Here is a 6,232-nt window from a genome sequence, read left to right on the forward strand (position 1 = left end):
ACTGCATGCCCATTTGGTATTCTACACATGTTTCGTGAGGCTTGCTTTTTCTTGCTCCAAATAAATCATTTAAAAAAAAGGGAAAAAAAGATGTTTTTGAACATGGCCGTGTAATTGTTTGTACCCTCCAATGTTGTGCATGTATTATTAGTATACTAGCTGTTGATGACCGTGCACCATGGTTGGAAGTATGAGGAGGATGGCCCCATTGCATTAGTCAACCAAGACAATATGTCCTTCATTGACCAATTCTTGCACCCTTTTATTCCTCTAATAAAACTCAGATTCATCAATAGCTAGTTCTGCCCCTCAATTACCATTTTGTTTTCTTGAATACTTGGCTTTAAAAAAAATTCCAAACAATAAAATGCCCACCTGATATCTTGATAGAAAAGAATCCATACCAGAAACATAGTGATGTATTTTCCTATTACAAAAAACAAATGGTGGAGGCATCTGTGGCGTCTAAATTGTGTAAAAAAAATTCTAGCCGCACCGACCACCAGTGACAGGGTCAGCAGCGACAGCGCTAATGCGGCTGCGGGAGCAGATGAGGGGGGGGTGGAGTCTCTGCTGCGGCAGTGTTGGGCAGTGGTAAGTTCTATTGCTTGCTTACTGACAATTAGTGATATAGTCACTACAAGGGTGTACTAGTGTTGTTGACTTGCCCGTCAGCACCCTGCTTTTGCAGATGCAGTGGGAGTTAATTAATGATTGGTCTCTTCTATCAGCAACTCAGCAGACTAGGGTTTATAAAACAAACTTGAACTATGATGTGTTTTGGAAAATTGAAAGGAGAATGGAAGTAGAATGGATGGGTGAAAATTTATGAGTGAAAGGATATGTGTGTGTGGATGAAAAGGTGCATAACAATATTCATATAGGTGGTTGATGAGGAGGATGATAGGATGCCTGTGTGGGTGAAGGATGGATGAAAGGGTATACGGGTGAAGGATGCCAGTCCAGGTGGGTGAAAGAATCCCATGCCTGGATGGGTGAACTGACTCCTTGGGTGGGTAGGATCTCTTAGATGGGTGAATGGGTAAAAGGATGCATGGGTGGTTTTTGGGTAAATGTATGTGGGCGAAAGGTTAGGAGAGAGCCGTGTTTGGAATTTGGATGGTTTTAAATGACTAAGGACTGGATTAGAGAATGTAAAGCTTAGCTTAAATGGTGTGTATCAAGGCCAAGTGTGAAGAAGAGTACTAGAAGAACACATTTGTAATGATGAATAGATAAATGCTTGAAATTAAGAAACAAGAAAGCTCTTCTGGATAGGGGTGTTCTTCTCACCTACTTGACTTGATTGGAATGGTTTTTATCACAGGTTTGATCCAAAGGTTTGGATGGTATTTCAGAATATTCCCTTGACTCACAGTATTTGTCAAGTGAGGCAGGTAATATATCCCAGCATCCATTTACCATCTCCTCCCACCCTCGATATGGCTTTTTACAAGTGCCACCCATGAGGACCTAACGACTGTATGGTTCAATTCGGCAGAATTGGCACTGCAAGGTTGGCTGTGCAATAAGCGTTTATCAGCTTAAGTTAATGTGTCAAACACTTTTCAATGCATGGCAATGCTAAAAAAAGGTGTTTCTCTTTCCTCCCAGTACCCACTGTGTCAGTCACTTCCTAGTACTTCACTCCTTTAATCTTAAATTCTGTCCCAGGCTTCTGAATAATTTGAAAAATTCAATCTTTGGTTGTGCCACATTTTTCATGCTAAATATAATTCTTTATGGCTTCCATAATGGATTTACTTTGGTTCTAATTTTTTCCCTTTCAATATTTGCCAGCCACGGTGAGTCACACTACTAGCCAAACCTTAGACACATGATGATGATTATGATGAGGAATTAATTGATCTGTAAAGTGTGTACTCTAACTACCCATCCTATTATACTCTACCTCACCCTGCTGTTGAGTATGTTAATATTCCTTCCCTTACTACAAAGCAAATACATTTTTGGGGGGAAAAAGTAGTTATTACAATGTGTGGTGGAGGAGGGGCATGAGGACAGTGAGTAAAGTGGTCCATAAGTAAGTGCCTTGATTTTCCTGAATGGGATAGTCTGTGACGATGTGAATGCACCACATACAATCTATGTTCTATTCCTTAATCCTTTCCCTGTACTGCAGTGCATCGCTTCTCCCACCGCCTACTTTTGGCAGACAGGATCGCTGCATGATTGATTTATATTATGTGGCTTGTTTCATTCTTAGTATTCATCAGCCTTGTAGTCCAGGTACAAAGAAGAACAGGGCCACTGTAATAAAATAAATTTCTAGTACAGCTGTCCCAGCTGCAGACAGTAACGAATATGGCTATGGCGCCCTCTGAGCTAGCAATTCCACCATTAATTTAGCACAACAGTAGAGAGAAGAATACTTCAACTCCATAGTGCATATTATGGCTGTGACAGTTATCACCTTAAAATTGAATGGCCTGAGGTGACCACCAAATGTACTGCACTGTGCCACTACACGATTTTAAGCAAGTGTTTTGCACAGACCATTGTTTACAATTTATCTTTTCTTTCTTGATATAGCTGTTCCTGCTGGCCCACCATCACGTCAGGAAATAACAGCCCAGCTGAGGCAAACGAAGCTGGGGGCCAAAGGGCTGAGTGCCAATGGCTGGTGGTCCTCGAGGAAGAGGAGGAGGAGGAGGTGGCAGCAGCAGTTGCTGCTGCCGGTACTCAGAGCCCAAGCCAGGCCCCAGTGCCTCCAGCCCAGCAATGCCTACCCTGAAGTGCCAGGACAGCTGCCTGCCATCACATTATGCCTGCTGCTCCTCCCCCCCCCCCCCACCCCCCCCCCCCCCCCGAGACCGTCTTCCAATGATGCGGCCTTCGGATGCTGGCACAGTTAGAGGCCCATCAGGCATGTGTGGAGGGGCTCCTCAGAAGAATCCTGGCCCACTTTTCGTGCCCTCCTCTGCCCCTTTTTTAACCTTTTATTTCAGTGGATGGGACTTCTGGGTGGAGAGGGTAGGAATGGGTGTGTGCAGGACTTCTTTTTTTTTTTTTTAATGCACCTTCTATGCAACATTGGAAAATTGGACATTTTCTGTTTTGAACATTGGTTGGGGAAAGGGACATTTGTGTGGGGATAGGGTGGGCCAGTTGTGGGTAGAAGGCATGGGTATTTAATATTTTTGTTAGGGATGGGGTTAAATAGTTATTTACAGTTAATAATAATAAACACAAGCTTTATTCAGTCATAAATAACCATCAAAGCAGTAAAACCACAATCTATAGACTACAAATTAGATTAAAAAAATAAAAAACAATGTTTACAATAAAAGTAAAAATCTCTCATTTCTTGCCCTATAACATGCATATTTACAAATTACTGTGTTTTAAAAGACGAGTATGTATATGCCATGCAGCCACAAGGAACTTGCTAACGGCATAAATCAAAGCGACCGAAGTATCTCTTTTTAAGATCCTTAAGGCGATAACAAATTGTCTTATGCCCAAGTTCTGACAAACTGGACGGATCCACTTGCGTCTGGGAAAGGCATACACTGGCCAAAAGAACATAAAATGTTCAACAGATTCAGAAGCAGCATTATAGCCAGGACATAAATTAGATACTGGTGGTGACCTCCAACTACCAGTAAAAGACAGTAGCAGTAAACACCCGAAACTAAAGCGGGCGTACAGGCTCTTTCCCAAAGAGTAGGGAATAAGATCTAGATAAGATTCATACTGGGGATACCACTTAAAATCAATAAATTGGTTGGTCACTCGTCCATAAGTCGTACAAAGAAGATAATTATTTCTAACATAGGACCAGTAGACTGATTTCAAGGATTGTTTCTGGGCCTTGCCTAAATTCTGTGGATTCTCCCAGTAATTCCCAAGTCCCAAAGTACGAAACCAATTTGACACGCACCTAAGCCATGGGATAGAGGCTGCATTGTTTTTTTTTTTTTTATTATTTCAAAAAGAGAATCCTTATAAATAGTAAGCTCTGGTGTGGTCCAAATCCTTACCCAAAAGAGTAATGGTCTTGGGCTATAATGTCAGAAATACGATTAAAACCAAGATCAAAAAAAGCCGGAATCAAGGGTATACTGCGTGGACATGCGAGTAGTGCTCTGGTGAAACTATTTTCTCCTACAGACAATTAGGTAGTATTACAAAATCCCCCCACCTCAGCACCATAGGCAGTAGCATTTTGTGCTTTTGCCAAATAGATCTTAATAGCCGGAGAAACGGCTTTCATGGCCGTACTTTTAGAAAAGCGCAAAATGGCACCTGATCTGTGTTGAAGAGATGCACTTTTCTTAATCTGATCCTCCCAATGTAGATTGTTTGAAATCCTCACTCCCAAATAGTCTATCGAACTGACTTTGCTTAAAGGAGCCCCATCTAAAGTAATGGTGCATCTCCTGGCTGGTCCTGAACTAAACACCATTAATTTGGTTTTACTAACGTTTAATTCCAAGCCATGGTCTGCACAGAATGTTGTAAACCTGTTAACAAAGATCTGGAGACCCATTAGGGTTTTAGAGATGAGGAGGGAGTCCTCTGCAAAGAGTAGTGTAGGAATTTTCTGCACATTTAAGGAGGGTCATCGTTCTGACAGAGACCCAGCTTGTACCACCTCATTTATAAATAAAGTGAATAGAGTTGGTGCCAAGACACATCCTTGACGAAACCCCCGCTGAATGGCAATATGATCTGTTCTCCTGATTACCCCATCTCACCTGGGCATATGTGTCCTCATGTAACCGCTGTAGTAGATGAATTTTGTTGGCAGGAGTACCTATTCTATGTAGAACACCCAATAATTTTTCTCTGGGGAGCATGTCAAAAGCAGACCGAAAATCCACAAAGGCAACAAATAAATTTTGTTTAGCAAGGACTACATATTTCCAGTGTAGGAGCGTCCGCCTGAAAACCTGGTCCACCGTGCTGGTTTTTGGGTGAAAGCCTGCCTGGAGTGGGGATAACACATGGTGGGCTTCAGCCCAGTCCAACAGCCTATCCAGAAGCTGTTTAGCGAAAAGGTTTTGGAGATTATCAAAAAGACTGATGGGCCTATAATTGACAGGGGAGCTCACAGCCCCCTTTTTATAAATGGGAATTATTTTGGCCCCTTTCGAAGTACTAGGTATTGGGCCCCCAGCTGCTATAACGTTTGAGATCATATTTATATAACAGGACTAAATTGCTGGTTCAGATTTGTATAGGTCCCCGGTATCTTATCGGGGCCTGGTGCTTTAGAGGATTTTAAAGAGTGAATTGCAGCTGTAGATTTCCCCCAGTGTAAAAATAATGAGGTCACCATGGTTAGAAACACCCATTCCTTGATAATCAGGCAAAAAACAAGTTTTAACCAACTGCAGGGGGGAGGATTCATAAGTTGAAGAAATGCAAGGTGAAGCATAAACTTTAGAAAAATGATCCACCCAGCTTTCTGGTTGAATATGAGTGCGGATTGTGCTCTTACGCCCTCTGTGTCTATTGGACAATAACTTCCAGAATGTCGCATTATCATTATATTTGTTTGTATCGAGTAGGTTCTGGCAGATTGTATCTTCCCAGCTTTTCTTTGCCTGTGCTATGGTCTCATTCTAGGCGAGTGTAGCTGTTCTAATCGCCCCCTTTGAACAAGACATGATAGCTGATTTAGTGCTAGTGTGGCCTTAGAACAGTCCTTATTGAACCACTAATTTTATGATTATCAGCAAGTTGCTTTGTAGTGATCTTCCTATAAATGATATTCTGTAGTTTATATAGCATTTCTTCAGGAATGCTGAGGATTGGAATATTACTAAGCTCAAGCTCCTCGTAATAAGCCACGACATCAACAAACAGTTTATAAATTTCCTTGATCAAATAGGGGTTAGACATCGCTTTTGGCCAGCTGGCACGAATATAACTGTTGTCCAGAAGTGGCTTTGGGACCACAGTAAGATGGGTGTTCTGCGATCTCCTAAATACGCCACTGTGTAAAGTAAGAAGCAGGGGATTGTGATCACTGTTGTGGCAAAAATCCACCATCATGTCTTCTAATAATGGCCACAGCCTGACATCCACTAAGAAGTAGTCAATAACACTAAGAGTGACCTCGCTTAAAAGTAGGGGCAATACTTGGGTCGGAAAGAGTACGACCATTACAAGCCCTAAGTCCATACTTAAAACACAAAGTTGTCAACTGTAAGGCAACACGAGAATGAGTGCACTGTCGCTATTTACAGTTCTTTATACTTAA

General features: G+C 41.9%; 1 protein-coding gene across 1 annotated transcript in view; it reads left to right on the forward strand.

The window, feature by feature from the left end:
- LOC138268253 (melatonin receptor type 1B-B-like) overlaps positions 1–6,232 on the forward strand; it is a 128,111-nt gene that overhangs the window by 64,889 nt on the left and 56,990 nt on the right. The gene's annotated exons all lie outside the window — the stretch shown is intronic.

This window comes from Pleurodeles waltl, chromosome 12 (genome assembly GCF_031143425.1).
Source record: "Pleurodeles waltl isolate 20211129_DDA chromosome 12, aPleWal1.hap1.20221129, whole genome shotgun sequence".
NCBI lineage: Eukaryota > Metazoa > Chordata > Amphibia > Caudata > Salamandridae > Pleurodeles > Pleurodeles waltl.